The 21,526-nt window shown below is 33.2% G+C and overlaps 1 non-coding gene across 1 annotated transcript; it reads left to right on the top strand.

The window, feature by feature from the left end:
* Positions 1-16,246: 16,246 nt before the first annotated feature.
* On the top strand, positions 16,247-16,353 carry LOC145091191 (small nucleolar RNA R71). The gene has a single exon (XR_013702078.1). It is a non-coding gene; the product is annotated as a small nucleolar RNA R71 (small nucleolar RNA).
* Positions 16,354-21,526: the final 5,173 nt, after the last annotated feature.

Raw genomic sequence — 21,526 nt, 5'->3', positions numbered from 1 at the left:
TTTACATCATAAGATCATACCATAAGTAACTTAAAATATAAATTATATATACTTAAAATATAAAATATATATTTTTATCAATTAGGTAACTATTCAGTTAATCATAAATAACATAAATTAAAAAAAAAAAAAAAAAAAAAAAAAAAAAAAAAAAAAAAACATATAAAATCCATCATTTAACAATAAACAATTTAAAATGGTTTTCTATGGTTCAAATTCAATTCACTTAGGTGTTGTTTGTTTTTACTAAAGAACCACTTCTGACCACTTCTTGTTGTGCTGCATAACACTTGGCCCTTCGAAGCCATTTGTTTTTCAGAAGACTTCTGACTTAAAAACTGTTGCGTGTGTGTTATGTGGCGCAATACTGGACCCACTGCCTCAAACATCTTCACACCTTAATTTAACTTATTGCAGCAGTCTGTAGAGGTTAAAACAGCAGACTTTTTATTACATGATGGTGCCGTTTGGTCTCCCTCTTCTGCTACAGAGGGTAGTAGAGGTGGTCCGCAGAATTAAACATTTTCGCTTTGAAAAAAACAAACAACATCTTAGTCTAGACAAAATTAGGGATGTCAAAAAGTCTTGTGGGACCCCGAACCCGTGGGGCACCGATCCCGAATGGGGAATATTTGTTTAAAAAATCGGGGACGGGGGTGGGGACAATGTAAACCCCTGTTTTAGTTTCGGGGGCGGGTGGGTAGTCCTGTCCCGAACCCCCAATGGGGACCCCGTTAATACATATATATATATATATATATATATATATATATATATATATATATATATATATATATATATATATATATATATATATATATATATATATTAATTATAAAATATAATAAATAATAGCAATGATTTTGAACTTCCAAAATTCAATCAAATATCATGTTTTTAAGTTTATAGTATAACGTTTTTAAGATGTTATAATATTTTTATTTTAAATATATAAATTTATGCTATAAATAACTATTTTTTTTAATCCAAAATGGTTTCTTTTAGCTCAAAAAATAACTTCTTTTAGCCTAAACAACACCTTTGTTCGCCCCAAAAAAAAAAAGTCAACCCAAACGGGGGCAGGGGCAGGGGTAATCCTGGGATTCGTGGGTGGGGGCGGGGATGGGGAGGCTAGAGATTTTGGGAGCGGAGGCAAAGGGCGGGGGAACAGGAAAATTTCGGGGGTGGGGGCGGGGGATGTAGTCCCCGCCCCGTTTGCCCCCGTTGACATCCCTAGACAAAATAGGAAAATTAAGTAATCTAACTATTTGGAGAGAATTACCAAAAAGTTTTGGTTTTGGCAAAAATAACCACATAGCCTAGAATGGGCATTTCGGATAGAGAAAAAATATTTTTTTTCTGACAAAAAAAATATATTTTAGACTGACATTTCAGAATTCCAAACCAACATTCCGGATTTCATACTGAAATTTCGGAGATCGAAAAAAGTCTGGATTTTTAAGATCAAGTCTGAAATCCAATTAAAAATACCATCATTTTAAGAAAAAAAATTGTTTTTTACTTAAATCTAACAAAAAAATAAACAGATATAATAAATGTGAAGTAATTATGATATTAGGGCATATAATTGAAACATAATAAATGTGAAGTATATACGATTATGGCATAAAATCGGACATTTGATTGAAAAACATTTATATTAAACACTTCGAAATTGACATTTATGACATAAGTATAGATATTCCTTTGGGAAAAATTGAAAATTTCCAAAAATAATTCTGAAATTTGAAGACCAAATCAACAATTGGGCATTCGGAAGTTAGTAGTCATTTTTCAAAAACTGGAAAAAAATTGGTTATTTAAGAAAATAAAAAAAATAAAAACTCATTTATAATGGTTAGTTTACTTAATTTCCCAACAAAATATTTTAAATTTTTAAAAAATAAATAATATCATGCTTGTATATTATAAGTGATCTTACGATCTCACTTCCGATCTAACCTAAAATGATCCAAATAGGATCAAATATTTATCTAGGTGGGACTGTAGGATCGTATGATCCTACAATCATGATCATGATTTTTAACAACCATGATAATAACAACAATATTATTTGGAAAATTAAATATCCTTCTATAGTTTATTAATATTTATCTTCCTACTCATATAAAATCATGTCATGTGCAATCCATGAATTCTCTTTTTTTAATCCCCTCTATTGATTTTGACATTTTTGTTGATCTGGTGACTAGTAAAGGCATCCATATTAGTGAGTTCAATAAGATAGTTGAATGATGTAACAAGTCAAATTGTCATATAATAGATGAAACTCTACCATTATGAGAAGCCACCTTAACATTCAATGGATTTGGAGTTCAATGAACACTGAACTTTTCAACAGGAAAAATGAAAGTTTTATATTTTTTAAATAAATACTATTTTTTAAAGTTATATTAAACTTTGTAAAGTTTAATGCCTTAAAGAAGAAATTTCAGGGAGTTGTATGAAGTGTTGAGAAATGATGTGGCAGTCAACGGAACTCTATGAAATTTAATGTAATGAGGATGTCCTAAGATAGATAGGAAGAAAAAGAATAAGGATATTTGATTTTCATATTATTAACAATATAATACATATTATAAATTAATATTTATTGTAATAAATGTCATTGAATAAAGATTTAAATAAGAGATATTGATTTTAACGACAAGAAACACGTTTCTCACGTAATAACCATCTTTTCAAATATATCACGATATGATAAGATCTTCGAAAAAGATATTTTAGAAAATATACTATCCATTTCGAATGTTCTACAAACTAAGTCTATTGTTTTGGAAGTATTGATTTTCGAAGATGTGTTTATTTCGAAGTAGTTTTGTAACATCCGTCTTCCTAAATTGATCGGACGAAGACTTGAAGATTTCAAAGATAAGGTTTTGGGAAAAACCTTATGCCACGGCATGGCCACGTCATTTAAATGAGGATCGTGCCTGGATGGGCACCACGACGTGGCAAGAGGGTAACCACCATGTGGTGGTTGTTGCAGCCCATGCCTAAGAATTTAAGGCGGTGTACCTAGTCGGTTTTTAGTATAGTTAAGTAAGTTAGGTATCGAACACATGAAACAGATCTCGGTAATAAACTAATTACTAAGAATTAATCTGAAAACAATAATTAAATTGAGGTTTTTATCTGATTTTGCAAGTTTAAATAAACTTACAACTAAGTAAACACTCAACTAAAAACGATTGTAATCAAGATTAAGAAGACACTTCAATTTAGCTTCGAATCCCTCTTTTTCTTATGGTTAATTTTTAAACATGGATTTATTTAGTTGGTTACCAATATTAATGTAATTAGCAGTCTTGATCTGATCTTCTAATATTTCACCAATTCATGAACTACTATCTAATGATCATACACAAGCAAACACATAATTGATTATTAAAGATAATTGAGCTATGTAAGATATGTCTAAGATAATTATCTATAATCAAGATAAATTACCAAACACAATTATGATTAAATTATGTTCTCTAACATAACTAAAGTTGTTACCTTTATTATTTATTCTAAGATGTGATTAATCCTAGCTCTATCAATTTAATGATCATAAACTATTAGGTAAACAAGTTCATGCAATTCAATTGGTCCTTAAATTACACTTAACTTGAATCAAAGCAACAAAGATGTAAACTTTAAAGTGTTAGGTAATGATTATCAAACACAAGCATTAACCAACTTCATTAAATCCATATAAAAGCAACAAACTAACTCATAGTATTAAGGTTCATCAACACTAAATGAAATCCTAATGATTAGTTACTCATGGCATAAAATAAGCACACAAAAACATAAGAAGTTAGAAATGATTAAATCAATGCAAACCAAATGTGATGTGTAACCTTCAAAATCTTTATCTTCAATCTACTTCTCTTCCAAAGGGTTGTTTTTCGCTCTTCTATGGCTTCTAACTTCGACTAATAGTTCCAAAATATCAGATCCAACCTCCTCTAGTTGAATGTCTCAAGGAGTATATATAGTTTCCGTAAAACGTATCTCACATCGTGAGAATTAATCTGTCACATCGTGAGATCAGTACAATTCGTGTCTGGTAAGGAAATTACATTCCACGTAATAATCTTCTAGAAGAATCCTCCTCACAACGTAAAATTATAATGTTCACGTCGTGAGCTACATTATTGTGCATATCGAGATTTTTTTCTCACCACGCCGCAGTATTCTAAAGCCACACCGTGGGATTTGTATTATCATGGTTTTTCTTCCATTTAAGCTTTGTTAAGCTCCCAGCTTCAGCTCCAGTCCTTCCAGGTTCCAATATTCGTCGTTTTTGGTCATTTTTCCTTCAAGAATGTCTTTTTCGGCTGTAAAAAGTAATTTAACTCAATAACTACCAAATATCTTTGTATTTAACCATAAATAGCTTAAAATGTATTAAAATAATGCCTAAAAATATGTATAAATATTGCAATATCAAAATACCCCACACTTGCCTTTTGTTTGCCCTCAAGAAAAACTTATCTTGTAATACATAACATAGAACCATGCACACCAATATCACACAAGACAATATGTATTGAACCCACTAAGTATGTCTTACTGCAATGCATGTATTTATGTCTAAATCTTAATTACCTTCCAACCATATATACTTACGATCCTCATAAATGTTTCCATTTATTTTGAACAACATTCATTTTATGCATCCCTCCTCCATCCCCACAAAAATTTCTTAACCTCAAGGTATTTTTGGTTAAACTCTCGATCATACATATGGTAAAATAACCAAGAAAGAAACATTACAATAATAATAACTTGGCAATTTTGCCTTATTCTTGAACTTTCTTCAACTTTGAGTCTTTAATAATTTGGAACGTTGTTTAGAACTTTTCTTCATAATATTTCTTGATCTTCATAGCTTTGTAGACACTTATTCACTTAAACTTTTCAACTTTTTTTCCTTTTTTTATTTTTTTTTTCACTTTTTTCTCACTTTTTTCACTCCACCTAAAAATCCTAAAAAGAAAAACATATGCTTAAGCAAAGGAACTTAACTTCAACCCTTATTGGTTAAAGGTATTAGTCTAAAGTGAAATGAATACATAAGCTCTCCTAGATGCATTTCTGGTACACGATGTTAAACATATTATGTCACTCAAACTAAGCAGGTTTGTGTTGTCCCACATTTTCACTAAGACTAGGAAACCACAAATACACTATAACATATTTGCTCAACTAAATCTTAAGGTTCTCATCGAATCGTGCCACATAATACTAGAAAACTAACCCATATAGAATAATATTACAATTTTAAAAATGACTAGATTTAGTAGACTATTATTGCAAGCCTATATATTTTTTAAATTTTCTAGCATTTCCTAATTAATTATATGTTGGATATCCTTTTTCGACCCCATACCGCACACTTATTTCATACAATGCCCTCATCGTATGCTTAGAATAATGAATGCAATAAAAAGTCATAAAAGGGAGAAAAATGAACAAACTCTCATGGGGTAGTAGTGGCGAGATAGAATTCTGCTTGTGGTGGGAAAGCTCGAACATCTTGAATTTGTACTAGAACTAGACTTTTGTTGGTACTTCATGAACAAGCCGAATAAAATATGAACCAAATACTTGCAACTTCAAAAAGTGTGTTGCATAAGATCTTCAAAGTAATGCATCATAACGTGGAAAGCATAAGCCACATTTTATGGTAGACAGAAAGAGCATAAACATGATTTTTTTTTATATACATCACGTCGTGAGTATATAGAGTCACGGCGTGAGTCTGGAACATGTCACTTCTGAACTGTGATGAAATTCGAACTCACGACGTGATGTAGAAGGCTCACATCGTGAGAATTGGGACTTGACATAATGTATTTCTTTGTTGAATTCTTCATGTTGTGCAAACTCTGTTGCCCTCTTAAGTCACTAAAACTTATTTTAAGACCCAAATTTTTCTCTAACTCTCTCTTATTTTTTTTATCTCTTTTCGCACACGATTGTCACCCCATACTTATTAAAAATTGTGGTCTTAGGTTTTAAAACTCTAACTCTCTCGACTCTTTTTTTTTCTTGATATATATCATAAATTCTGCAAACAAAACAAACTCCTAGGTTTCAAAAATAAAACAAACATCTAATATTAAGTTACATCAATTTAAATAATCCAAATAAAAATAAAACACACATTAAAACACACCAAAAATTAACTAAGAATAAAAATAAAATAAAAAGGATAAATAGTCATCATTTATCATCATCTCCGTCTCCATGCGCTCCACTCGACCCGGTCCTGAAGTCGCGTGAGGCCCATATCTCCTCCCAAGTCGGAATGTAAGGACCATATTTTGGCATGTTGGGTTGGCAGCTTGGCGCTTAATCTGAAAATGCATATATATGCCATCAATAGCCCGCTTTTGATAATGTATCACCCCTCGTATGTTTTCCAAATAGTACCCGACCCAATTTTGGAAAGGGTCGGTGGGTACACCTCCAACGGGTACATCTTGAAATTGTTATTGTGGCTGACCCCGTTCTCCTCTCCCTCTTACATTCCTACGCCCTCGTGATCTCGGTTGCTTTTCTGTTTGCTCCACTAGTACCACTTCATCATCGGCCGATATATTCCAATGTGTTCCCATATTTAATACAATATTCATTGGTTCCAAAAAAACTCAATGTAGGATTGTTACCCTTGATGCATGTTAGAGTACGAATCACTCTCATAATAAAGTTCCCACCCGCTATTGGGCTCCTAGTTCTAGATGTGACTACTTTAATCGCCAAATATTACGCAAGAAAATAAGGGATATTGCAACAGACTCCCAGTGTTATGATGCTCCACATAAAAATTAAATTCAAACTCATCACTTTGTCTCCATGTTTTTTATGGTTGATTGAAAATGTCATGAGGCGGTGGATGAGACGATGGATGGGAGACCAGATTTGGCTCTTTTGGGATACCACCGAATGAAATCGTCCATTAGCAATTATTGTCAAAAAACCATAACCATTTATCCTGTAAGAATAGTCATGTGTAGCCGCCCTAAATAATGTATCAAAAATAGGAGACATTTCTTCATGTTGCTCATATAGGCCCATTCTCCACACGAACTCGGCCAAACTACCTTCTATAAATTGGCTACCGTGACGAAAAACTAAAGTCGTAGCAAAGTGAGGATCAACTGTGTTTGCTTCAACAGAAATTGATAAGAAAAACTCAATACACAACTCCTTGAAAACTGTTCCTTGATCGAGAATAAATTTTTTCATCTGATGCATGTAAACGAAGCTCCATTTTCAACAAACATTTTTGTGAGGTACGTGTTTAATCTTCCCAAAATCCTAATTTCATTAAGTTTGTCCCAGTCAATAGTTGGTGAAACGGAAAATTCTAGGTTGTAGAGCCATCCCAATTTTTTGTGTAGTTATTCAAGATTTCACGTGGGAGATCATCCTGAAATTCATAAAATGGGTGTAGTCTTGAGACATCCCCTTGGTGTTGTTGAGAAGATGGTTTTGGAGCCATAGTACCTACAAAATAAAATGCAAACCAAACCCAAACGAAAACATAGCTTTTAGTATACTTTACAGAAAAACAGAAGTTGGGTTACCCAATTCTCACGTCGTGAGCTTTAAAGCTCACATCATGAGAATGGTTCGGCATCAATAGTTCAATCGAGTAGTATTATTATCAAATCGAACCAAAATAACTTATAGGGTTTGCTTAGGCAGTATGTCTAAGTCCATTAAACACACATGCAGTAAAAATTTCATAGTAAATCAAACTAATTTCGACATATGCAATCAAAAGATGAACCTTAACTCCTAAATGTTCAAAACCAGTAAATTTAACAAGTTTAGATCATGGAAACCATACCTTGATCAAAGTTGGAACACGAAAACACGAGAAATGGAATTAAATTTCGGACAATTGAATTGGGGACCCTTGGTCGATATTCTTTCGTGAGTGGTGTATAAGATAATGAAAGTCAAAAGGTTTGTGGCTTCCTATAAAACTGGTCCTCCCTTTATGCTCACAACGTGAGCTTTAAACCTCATGTCGTGAGTTTTAAACCAAATGAAAAATTGATAGTTTCATTTTATTTACTTCTTTTTATAGTTTATTTTAGCACATTCCACCTCATTTTAGTTAATCTTCATGCATATTTTCTCTTTTTGTTAGTTTTCTCCTTTACTGGGTGCTTTCCAGTCTTTTGAGCTTATTTACAGGATTTATCGAAGACTATTTGTCATTGGAGGTTTTGGAAGGAGTGCGGGACTTTTGGTGGCGTGCAATTCATTTGTGGACTTGAGGTGGTACAATTGAGCTCAATGTCAATATAAGCAAGAAGCGTATTGGACTTAATCTTTAGACAAGAATTCGAGCTACGGTAGATTGAAGGACCGTTGGATCATTATTGGAGGCTGTGGAGTAACATAATTGGGATATCAAGACTTGCACAAATGGGATAGAGCATAAAATAGAAGATTGGTTTGGTTGGTGTTTGTAATGGGCCAAGGCATGCATTCAGCGTGACCCACACGGTCCGGGTGGACCCATACGCGGTCCACGTGAATTGTGCTGAATTGATCCTGAGTTTTGACTTGTTGACTCTATTTGTAGAAGGTTGGTGGGTGGCTTTTGGCATCTTTTTGAATCCGAAAATGAGCCCCTTTTTGCTGGGGATTGGAGGTATTATGGTTATCCCTCACTTGAAGAACATAAACAATTTTCTCTCAATTTCCGATCCCTAGAAACCCAACCAAAAATTCGGTCCGATCTATGGCTGGAACCACTCAACCGCCACTTTCCGGCCGTTTTCCGGCCAACTCCGGCCACCTCTCGCGATTCCGACACCACCATTGTGCTCCTCTTGGACAAGGCTACAAGCCCACTAAAAATATCTCTCAAAGCTCACCGGAAAATTTCACCGGAGTTTCAAACCATTGCTAGATTTCTCGGGTTTTCGTGGTAAATTGTTTCTCACAGGATATTGAACAAAGCTTTAAGCTTGGGGTGGAGAGTTGCAAGATTTTCAAATCCCGAATTTTTGCGCGCAAATTTTGAACTTTCAACAAAAACGGGTACTTTCTTTCCTTTATTTTAATTGATCAATATGCATGTCTCAGAACAACAATTCATATGCTATTGCATCAGATGAGTCTAGGAATTATTTCTTGCTTTAATTGTTGAACTGCTTTAGAAGTCCATAGGGAGTCGGTTGGTGATTTGGATTGAAATATCATTTGTTGGGATTGTGGTTCGTGTAGTGGTTATTTTTTCGTGCAGGTAGACCATGTCCACATCTAGGAAGCGCCCGGCTGCCACCCGAGGCAAAGCCCCAGCTAGAAATTAAAATGATGCACCCGACATTCCAAGATTTCGGGAGGCCAAGGCGACCGAAAACTACATGAAAAGCCTGCCTATAAAGGTAGCATCCACCAAATTTGTGTGCAAACCCACGCTCACTTCATTAGGGGTTCTTGAGGGGGTCACCCAATTGTTCCGTAACATTGGGTGGGAAAACCTTCTCAATCTCATGGCGCACACTTACGAGCTCCATACTAGAGAGTTTCTTTCCGATTGCAGGTTCGATAGCGAAAAGAAAAAAGCCGCATTCCGACTTCTGGGGGACCAAAGGTATATTGATTTTGCAATAATAAACAACATCTTCGGCTTACCTTCCTCGAACACATCCACGGTTTTTGACGTTTTGCTTGCCGAGTTCAACCACGAGACGTTTTGGACGGAAATCACCAGGGGTATCTTTTCATGTGTCAGTCGGGATAATGAAACCTCCATCATTCACCCGTGCCTCCGTATTGCCCATCGCATCTTGGTGTGCACTGTCTTTGCCCGAAAAGAAGTCGGTCAGGTCACAAAAAATGAGCTTTTCTTCCTTTGGTGCATGACACGACGTGAAAACCCACCAATCCCGGACTTTGCTTCGTTCTTTTTCCATAAATGTGGACTCATGAGAACCAAAACGTCTGGTGATATTTTCGTTGGGGGATTTGTCACCTTTTTGGCTCGCGGTCTTGATATCGAGCTCCCAAACGAATATCAACCTGTTGACAATAAAAATCTTTTGGATGAGCGCGATCTCATAAACATGCACCACATCCGCCGAAGGAACAGGAACAGTTTCACATGGTATTGTCCTCAAGGAGTTGGATATCTTGTTCTTCGAGTCACCAACTTCACCTTCCACGATCGCACTCAGTGGAGACTCGCGAGGACCATCACTCAGTCAGTCAATTAGGATGTGCTCCAGGATCAAGATGATGACGTGATACATATGGATGACAAGCCCGGCGATGAGCCCACCCATGGTCTACAGCACGCCTAGCCCCAAGTACCTCCCGAATACTACCCGCTTCCCCCCAATTTTGTCAAGCGGTTCGAGGCTCTTTGTGTGTCCAACCAAATCATGTCCCAACAAATGCACCATATGTGGGGGTGGCACCAATCCCAAAACCATTTCGAGAACGTCCCACTTCCACCTCCCTATCCATACCCTCCACCTACCCACCCTTATCCCCCTCCACCTTACCCCTACCCTTACCCCTACCCCCAATACCCATATCCTCCTCCTGATCCCCCGGTTTAGGTACTTTCTCCTTGCCCCAAGCATTGAGGACAATGCTTATTTCTAAGCTTGGGGTGGGGTATTCCCTTTTCTTTTTAATTTATCATGCATTTTAATTAGGTTGCATAGCATTTTAGTATAAATTGCATTCATTTTTTTTTATAAAACTCCAAAAAGATTTTATTTTCTTCTTTTTCACTTTTATTTTTGCATGGCATTTAGCCTAGGGCATAAGCATTCATGCATTTTTGTTATCTCTTTATTCTCATCTCCAAACATTTTTACTTGAAAGACACGACACACCTTAAATGCAATTCTTTTGGAAACTCACATAACAAATAAGAATCGTTCTTAGGGACTTTCAGTTGTTGCTTCTTCTCTTATATATACGTGGGGAGAGAGTGCAAGTAGTTGTGCATATGAATCAACCCATGTCAAGTGTGGCATAAGTAGGGGACAACTTAGCCCCGTGCCAACCAGTCCCTCACCTAAATTTTCCTTGCAAGCCACAATCAAACCCCAAAGAAAGGAATAAAAGATATATTTTTCTATTTTGAGATCTTTAGTGTCTAACAGCTACAATTCACATCATATCTCATTACTTTATGATTTAGACACACTTTTCCCACTTGTTCTCGAATTAGCCTTAGTGTAGTTGTGCTCGTTTGGCCTCTTGTTTGGGTTAGGCTTAGACTCTGCTTATAGTTGTATATAGTTTTGTATTTTTATTTTCAGGCTATACTTGTAAAACTCCTGTGGTAAACCAAAAAAGTGAGCCTAAAAAAATCAAAAAGAGAGAGAGAGAGGGAGGGAGAGAGACAACTACCCCTTTTCCAGTTTTGTTTTGTTTTATGAGTCAAAAGTAAATTGTTTCAAAAGTGACATACGAAAAGTTTTGCGTCAATTTTTTTAAAAAAAATAAAAGTAAAATAAATAAATAAATAAAATAAAAAAAAATGGTTGTGAAAAGTCGGATGTTATAGCAATCATGAAATGCAAATGTAATTAAATATTGTTTTAGTTCTTTCCTCTTTGTGTCTTAAGTTATTGTATTTGTAACATGTCTTTGGGGTTTTGAAGTTAAATAAAATAAAATAAAATAAAAAATAAAAATAAAAATAAAAATAAAAATAAAATAGAATCAAAAGAAAAGGTCGGGCCACGGAGTTGTATCCATTTGTTTGCTTTTGTAAATGTTTAGTTTTTTGGATTCTAGCTCATGTAATTAGTTTCTAGTTTGATATTCTTCTAGTTAGATGTCATTTTTGTTGGCAACTATGATGATGCATTTTCTCATCACGTGCTCGATTCTTCACTTTATACGATCTTGTTTTGGTGGAAGCACTTATTCTTCTAGATGTTGATGGTTTGCCAATCTTTGTACATAGCTCGTTCCTTGCCATTTTTGGCCCGAGTTATCTTTTTGCTAGATTTTATTTCTTGGCGTGGGGTTGAAGTTGTGAGGAGTGAGGAACATTCTAACCGAGGGACACTTTCTTATGGCTAGTGGGCTAGATCAGACCACGAAACAATGTCACATAAACCATACTAGTGAAGTATGCATGCTCGTTTTGCATCTCGATCAACATGTATCCCTTGCTAGAAAGGTAACAAAGGCTCGTCCCTCAAAGTGATTCTTATCTCTAAAAATGGATTATATGTTTTTTATATTAAAGGCTTGTCGTGAATTTCTGCTTAATATGTTCATTCTTTTTTCTTTTTAGGATACTTCATCCCAAGTTCATTTTAGTCTTGTCTTACTTGAGGACAAGTAAGGTTTAAGCTTGGGGTGATTTGATAGTTTCATTTTATTTACTTCTTTTTATAGTTTATTTTAGCACATTCCATCTCATTTTAGTTAATCTTCATGCATATTTTCTCTTTTTGTTAGTTTTCTCCTTTACCGGGTGCTTTCCAGTCTTTTGAGCTTATTTGCAGGATTTATCGAAGACTATTTGTCATTGGAGGTTTTGGAAGGAGTGCGGGACTTTTGGAGGCGTGCAATTTGTTCGTGGACTTGAGGTGGTACAATTGGGATCGGTGTCAATATAAGCAAAAAGCGCATTGGACTTAATCTTTGGACAAGAATTTGAGCTACAGTAGATTGAAGGACCGTTGGATCATTATTGGAGGCTGTGGAGTAACACAATTGAGCTATAAAGACTTGCACAAATGGGCTAGAGCATAAAATAGATGATTGGGTTGGATGGTATTTGTAATGGGCCAAGGCATGCATTCAGCGTGACCCACGCGGTCCGCGTGGACCCATACGCGGTCCGCGTGAATTGTGCTGAATTGATCCCGAGTTTTGACTAGTTGACTCTATTTGTGGAAGGTTGGTGGGTGGCTTTTGGCATCTTTTTGAATCCGGAAATGAGCCCCTTTTTGCTGGGGATTGGAGGTATTATGGCTATCCATCACTTGAAGAACACAAACAATTTTCTCTCAAGAAGGCATTGGAAGATTTGAAGATTTTTGAAGACTAATGTAATTCTTTCCATCTTGCAACTAGAACAATGTTTGGTACCACTAAACTATATTGCATTTCTTTTAATTTGGCCATGCTTGGCTAAACTTTCATTTGGTTGATTAGGGTTTAACCCATGGATGATTATTTGCTTTGAAGACTTATTATTATCTTGTGTTTGAAGTTTATGGAAATGTTTTCTAGTTAAACATCTTGTTGTGATTATTTATCTTTGATCATGAGCTTAGATGAATGAATGCTTATCTTTGTTGACTAATTTCTTGGTTAACTAATGGACCCTCAAATTAGTGAGCAACAAATGGTTTATATGTTTGTTTTCATTTCATTTAGACCATGGAAATGTTTCCTCCATAATGATAATGTAAGCATTTGATTATCTTTTGGACTTGGTAACTCTTAGAACTTAAAGCTAATTGATTTTCACAAGATTATATGCTTCATTGATTTTGTGACTTTAATTAAGGAAATGTGTTAAGAGCTCCTCTAGCCAATTTAATATCTAAGAAGAGTTGAGGTAATTTGTGCTTATGAGTTGCTATACCAAGTTAAACCAATTCGCAAGTGTTATTCCATTTAGTCCAATGATAAGTCAACCATGTCATCCATGTGGTGTACCCAAAAAAATCAACCAATTTCACTTCATCGAATTTAATCAAATCTTTTACTTGTTTACTTGTCATATTTACATTCTAGCTAGCTTTAATTTTGTCAAACAATAAAAAAGAACTAAACCCCCCATTTTACTTTTACTTTTGTTTTACAAGTACTTGAACAAGTGATTTACATAGAGATTTAAATTGAACCAATCTCCGTGGATACGATCCCTTTACCACTATACACTATTTTAGTGTGTAATATTTAGAGTATTTATTTGTTGACCTCGACAACCACCAAAAATCAGGGATACCTTTCTTCCCCACGTCGTCGTACCTAAGCCCACGTTGTGGGTTTTAAATTTTACCAAAAACCATGCTTTTTTCTTTTAAAATTTCTTTACCACTCATAAATTTAATCCCACAATTGATTTTAAAATGGAAGATGACTAATATGAATATCTTAAAAAATGCAAAACTAAGTAAAAGAAATGGAAAATAAAATGAAAATCGAGCTCAAGTTGCCTCCCGAGAAGCGCTATTTTTGAGGAGTCGTGAGCCACACTCCATCCCGCTCTATGTTGTGTTAGTTGGGAGCGGAATCTCCATCTTCTCTTTTTGCTCCTTCCACCTCCTCTAGTACGCTTGAACTCGTCGAATGTACGCTTTCTTTGAATTTTCCTTTTTTGTTCGATTGTTGCAAGCTTCAAGTTTTCTTTTAACTCCTTGGGATTTTTCATCTTTCGAGCCCTTCACTTGATTTTTAGCTAGGCCCTTTTTGTCTATCTTCAACATCTCAATCTTGGTTTCCTTGCTTTCGGGGCCCTCCTCCTTTTCATCACTTGAACTAGAATCTTATATTTCACTTATTTCCTCATCGTAAACTTTGGGTGTTGTAAATAAAAAGACTTCAAAGAGCATTGGGATCGAGGCTCTTGGCTTAGTTAGCTTGACTTATTCGTTTGGATTTTCTCTAGTTTGGACTTCTTTTTCCATCAATTAATTCTTCAAGCTCATTGTCGTCATCCATGAAGAACACTTCATCTTGATTCTTAGACTTCTTGAATCCTTCTTCAACTCCGAATGCCATCTCTTTTTTTCTCACTCATAAAGTAAGCTTTGATTTACGAACATCCACCAAGGTTCGTGTGGTATTATCTAATGAGCGTCCAAGGATAATGTGTACATCTTCATCCTCTTTCATGTCTATAACTACAAAATCAATTGGAAAAACAAATTTCCCAATTTTTCCCAATAAATCTTCAATAATGCCTTAAGGATAACTTACCGAGTGATTTACCTTCAATCCTGGAAGATCAAGCTTTAAGGCATCAAATTAATGCTAGCTCCAGAATCGACTAAGGAAAATGTTGTTGTGAAATTTCCAAATTCACAAGGTAGTGTAAGATATCCAGGATCTCCCATCTTTGTTGTTATTCCTTCCATGATTAACACTGAACATTGTTCATTAAGAACCACCTTGGAAGTCTTCTCTAGTTGTTGGCTAGTGTCAAGAAGATCTTGAAGAAATTTCGTGTATTCTGGCATTGTTTCTAATGATTCAAAGAATGGGGTATTAATTGGAATACCTTTGACTTGCTTTATGAATCTCTTGTGCTCTTTCTCTAGTGGATTTGCCTATCCTCTAGAAGGAAAAGGTAACGGAAGTTGAAATGGTTTAATAACATAAGATATTTCATGTTCAGACTGAGCCTACGACGTGAGCTTATGTTGATCATGTCGTGAGAACTAGGCATCGACCTTTTTTTTTCTTCGATCCTCATTCTCTTTGACTTAAGACCAGGTTACTTTGAGGCTTCACTATGGATCTCTATAGGATTTGAATGAGGTCTTTCTTCGGTGGATATGACCATGACATGTGGTTGTGAGTTTAGATTGGGACTTTTAGGTGGTAACGTTTCGTTCATGAGTGTCGTCAATTGCTCGAGTTGAGTCTCGATATTTTTGATGGAACCTTGATGATTTATCATGGTAATATCAGTAGTATCATGTCTTTTTTCAAAGGCTTCCATAAACCTATTAAGCATTGACTCAAAGTCCATCTTCTTCTCGGGTGGTGATTGTTCTTTTTGGTAATAGCCTCGTCCAATTGGCCGATATTTTTCTTCTTTTTGCTTCTTTTATTCTTCGTAAGGCAACCATTCTATTTTTATCGTTCTCCAATCTTTATCAAATCTATCTCCACCAGAATAACACACTTGAGCTTTACTATTCCCATATTCATCCAAATCACAATCTTTAGTTAAGTGTGGCCTATTTCAATTTTCACACCCAACTTGTATGACATGTATAGATTGATCCAATTTCGTCATATGTCGATCCATATTTTGTAGTTTAGCCATGATTGCAGCCAAGTTCTCATTTCCTCCATCTTATTTACCTCATGTATGGTCCTCTCGTGGGTTATGGTACTCTTTTGAATGTTTCCTGAATTCTTTTAATTAATACTTTAATCATGGTCGGATTCTTCTTAGTCATTGTCCCTTGAAAATCAAGAAGTTGTCTTGTTGTAACATTTACCCCCATCATAGAAAATGGAGACTTCTTCTTGCACATTCAAGTCATGTTGAGGACAATTCCTTAGAAGGCCCTTGTATCTTTCCCATGCTTCGTATTAGGATTCACCAAATTCTTATTGGAAGTTGGCAATCTACTTTTTTTAGTTAAGAGATCTTTGAAGGAGGGCTAAATTGCTCGATAAAATCTTCACAAAGGTTGTCCCAAGTTCTAATTGTTTCGGGAGCTAACGACTTCAATGTCTAAAACTTCATGGATGTCTTTGATAGCATCTTCATAATCTTTCCCGGAAAAAGGTATGTCTTTGAGAATTGAAAGGATATACCCCTTGACCTCAAAACTTGTTTCAGTTGGAAAATGTAGGTGGAACTAGACCAGGACCATTTTCATTTCTCAACATCTTCTTATATTCCTCCATCATCATATCCACAATGAGGTAACAAGTCTAATTGTCATATCCTAGATGAAACTCTACCATTATAAGAAGCCACCTTGACATTCAATGGATTTTGAGTTCAATGAACATTAAAATTTTAATGGAAAAATGAAAGTTTTATATTTCTTAAATAAATACTATTTTGTAATGTTCTATTAAACTTTGTAATGTTTAATGCATTATAGAAGAAATTTCAAGTAGTTGTATGAAATGTAGAGAAATGATGTGGCAGTCTATGAAACTCTATGAAATTATATACTTATAAAGTTAGCATTTTTTCCTTAAAACTCATGCATTTGAAACTCCCATGCATTTTTCTTTTCACCATATTTATTTGAAACTCCTATGACTTTTCAATTTCTTTCTAATAATAATTATAATTGATTAATAAGGTTAAATAAATATCAAACCTAAAGTGTAATCATATATAAACAAAATTTCAATATTAAAATATTATATTTACTTCTATTTATAAAGTTATGTTTTAATAACTTTTAACATATTATACTTAATTTATTAGTGTTATTATATTGTTAGATATAAATTATTATCATTTTAAAGATGCAATTTTGGAACAATTTGTATAAAATACTTAAATTATAATTTAAATATATATTACAGGGTCAACTTAAATATAAATTTTAGTTTACATTAAACAATCCAAAAAATATTTTGTAAATAGTTAAAAGTGATAAATTGTAGTGTCTTTCTAATAAAGATTATAAGTTGGTTAATAAGGTTAAATAAATATCAAACCTAAAGTGTATCATAAATAAACTAAATTTCAATTTTAAAATAATATATTTATTTCTATTATAAAGTTACGTCTTTAACTTTTTAGATATTATACTTAATTTATTATATTTAAAATATTGTTGTATGTAAACCATCATCAGTTTAAACCTACAACTTTTGAACAGTTTGAAAAAAAAATACTTAAATTGTTAATTTAAATATAACATTACAATGTGAACTTAAATATAAATTTCATTTCCACTTAAAAAAACCAAAGAATATTTTGTAAATAGTTAAAAGTGATAAATTGTAGTGATAAATGCAAAAACTAAACTGTTAAAATATTTCCGAAAGATATTTTTATAATTGTTAAAAGTTTTCAAATAAGTAGTTTAAAATAACTTACAGTAACAATAGTTTAAAATAACTCTATATAAATGATTATATTGATACATTTAAAATCAAACAACAATGTTTGAATTTTTAAATAATTATAATGATAGAAATTAAAACATTAAACAATTAAATTTTAAAAAATTAGTTAACAATAATAACAACTATAAATAACATTAAACTATATATTATATTTAAATTTATTCACGTGTAATTTGCGGGTATAAGTCATTCAAACTATTGAGATAATGCAGTTATAATTGATGTACATATATTATCATATAATTCAAAATAATCAATATATTATATCAATATAGCATACGAATTATGATACAAATTTAACAACAACATTATCGTTATATTTTAAAAAAACATATATTTGTAAAGACTTCAACTATATAGGTGTTTTTCGCGCAACGCGCGGGCATTTGCCTAGTTTAATATACGTGGATGTCCTAAGATCGATAGGAAGAAAAGGTATAAGGATATATGATTTTTCATATTATTAACAATATAATACATATTATAAATTAATATTTATTGTAATAAATGCCATTGAATAAAGATTTCAATAAGAGATATTGATTTTAATGACAAGAAAAACGTTTCTCACGTAATAACCATCTTTTAGAATATATCACGATATGATAAGATCTTCGAAAAATATATTTTAGAAAATATACTATCCATTTTGAATGTTCTACAAATTAAGTCTACTGTTTTGGAACGAGCAAAACCGAACGGAAAATATAATCAAATTGGAATCGGAATCGGAATCGGAACCGATTGGAATCGATTAGTGGTATTCGGTCTGGTTCTCCCAGTTCACCATTTTCGGTTTTTGGTTCTTTCAGTTCCAGTCCGGTTCAGGCCAGTTTTATTACCGAACACTTTCTTAGATAACATATTTTTCTCTTAGAAGTTAGAACTAAATCGAACCGTTCACTTTTTTAGTTTTTTCGGTTTCAAACCGGTTTGCATTCCAAGATATATAGGTTTTTCCTTTTTTTATCAAATTTACATCATAAGATCATACCATAAGTAACTTAAAATATAAAATATATATTTTTATCAATTATTTAAGTATTCGGTTAATCATAAATAACGTAAATTAAAAAAACAAAAAACATCTAAAATCCATCATTTAACAATAAAGAATTTAAAATGGTTTTCTATGGTTCAAATTCAGTTCACTTAGGTGTTGTTTGTTTTTACTAAAGAACCACTTCTGACCACTTGTTGTTGCGCCGCGCAGCACTGACCCTTCGCAGTTGTTTGTTTTTTAGAAGACTTTTGACTTAAAAATTATTAAGTTTGTGTTGTGTGGCGCGGAACTGGACCCTTTGCTTCAAACATCTTCACAACTTAATTTAACTTATTGCAGAAGTCTGTTGATGTTAAAACAACTAATTTTTGATTACATAATGTTGTCGTTTAGTCTCCCTCTTCTGCTACAGAGAGTAGTAGAGTTGGTCCGCAGACTTAGACATTTTTTCTTTGAAAAAAGAAACAACATCTTAGTCTAGAAAAAATAGGAAAATTGAGTAATCTAACTATTTGGAGAGAATTACCAAAAAGTTTTGGTTTTGGCAAAAATAACCACCTAGCCTAGAATGGGCATTTCGGATAGAAAAAAAATATTTTTTTTTCTGAAATAAAAAATATATTTTTGACTGACATTTCAGAATTTCAGACCAACATTCCGGATTTCATACTGAAATTTCGGAGATCGAAAAAAAGTTTGGATTATTAAGATCAAGTCTGAAATCCAATGAAAAATACCATAATTTTAAGAAAAAAATTGTTTTTTTACTTAAATCTAACAAAAAAATAAACAAATATAATAAATGTGAAGCATTTACGATATTAGGGCATAGAATTGAAACATAATAAATGTCAAGTATATACGATTATGGCATAAAATCGGACATCTGATTGAAAAAACAGTTATATTAAACACTTCGAAATTGACATTTGTGACATAAGTATAGATATTCCTTTGGGAAAAATTATAAAATTCCAAAAAATAATTCTAAAATTTGAAGATCAAATCAACAAGTGGGCATTCGGGAGTTAGCAGTCATTTTTCAAAAACTAGAAAAAAAATTGGTTATTTAAGAAAAATAATAATAATAAAGACTCATTTATAATGGTTAGTTTACTTAATTTCCCAACAAAATATTTTAAATTTTTAAAAAATAAATAATAACATGCTTCGATATTATAAGTGATCTTACGATCTCACTTCCCATCTAACCTAAAATGATCCAAATACGATCAAGATATATTTATCTAGGTGGGATTGTAGGATCGTATGGTACTACAATCATGATCATGATTTTTAACAACATTGATAATAACAACAATATTATTAGGAAAATTAAATATCCATCTAGAATTTATTACTACTCATCTTCCTACTCATATAAAATCATGTCATATGGAGTCCATGAATTCTCTTTTTTTTAATCCCCTCTATTGATTTTGACATTTTTGCTGATCTAGTAACTAGTAAAAGCATCCACATTAGTGAGTTCAATAAGATAATTGAATGAGGTAACAAGTCCAACTGTCATATAATAGATGCAATTCTACCATTACGACCTTGACATTCAATGGATTTGGAGTTCAATGAACATTGAACTTTTCAACGGGAAAAATGAAAGTTTTATATTTCTTAAATAAATACTATTTTTTATTGTTCTATTAAACTTTGTAAAGTTTAATGCCTTATAGAAGAAATTTCATAGAGTCGTATGAAATGTAGAGAAATGACCTGGCAGTCTATGGAACGCTATGAAATTTAATGTAATGTGGATGTCCTAAGATAGATAGGATGAAAAAGTATAAGGATATTTGATTTTTATATTATTAACAATATAATACATATTATAAATTAATATTTATTGTAATAAATGTCATTGAATAAACATTTAAATAAGAGATATTGATTTTAATGACAAAAAAAACGTTTCTCACGTAATAACCATCTTTTCAAATATATCACGATATGATAAGATCTTCGAAAAAGATATTTTAGAAAATATACTATCCATTTCGAATGTTCTACAAATTAAGTCTACTGTTTTGGAAGCATTGATTTTCGAAGATGTGTTTATTTCGAAGCAGTTTTGTAACATCTGTTTTCCTAAATTGATCGGACGAAGAATTGAAGATTTCAAAGATAAGGCTTTGGGAAAAACCTTATGCCACGGCATGGTGAAAGATTCACCACGGCATAGCCACGTCATTTAAATGAGGATCGTGCCTGGATGGGCACCACGACGTGGCAAGAGGGTAACCACGATGTGGTGGTTGTTGCAACCCATGCCTAAGAATTTAAGGTTTGTTCCATATTTAAAGGCTCTAACTCGTGGTTTAGGTCATTCTCTTTGATCTCCATTCTCTAAACTCAAAACCATAGCCTCTGATGTGCAATTTATATAATACCTAGTATTAAATTAGTAAATCTAACGACTAATTTACTAATGCACTTATAGGAAGTGTACCTAGTCAGTTTTTAGTATAGTAAAGTAAGTTGGGTATCGAACACATGAAACGGATTTAGTTAATAAAATAATTACTAAAAATTAATCTAAAAACAATAATTAAATTAGGGGGTTTTATCTGATTTTACTAGTTCACATAAACTCAAAACTAAGCAAACTCTCAACTAAAAATAATTGTAATCAAGATTATGAAGACATTTCTGTTTAGCCTCCAATCCCCCTTTTTCCTATGGTTACTTTCAAAACAT

Source organism: Lactuca serriola, chromosome 2 (genome assembly GCF_051521515.1).
Source record: "Lactuca serriola cultivar US96UC23 chromosome 2, Lser_US96UC23_V15, whole genome shotgun sequence".
In the NCBI taxonomy this organism is placed as follows: Eukaryota; Viridiplantae; Streptophyta; class Magnoliopsida; order Asterales; family Asteraceae; genus Lactuca; species Lactuca serriola.
The sequence above is the reverse complement of the archived record's forward strand: the minus strand, read 5'-3'. Positions and strand labels throughout refer to the sequence as shown.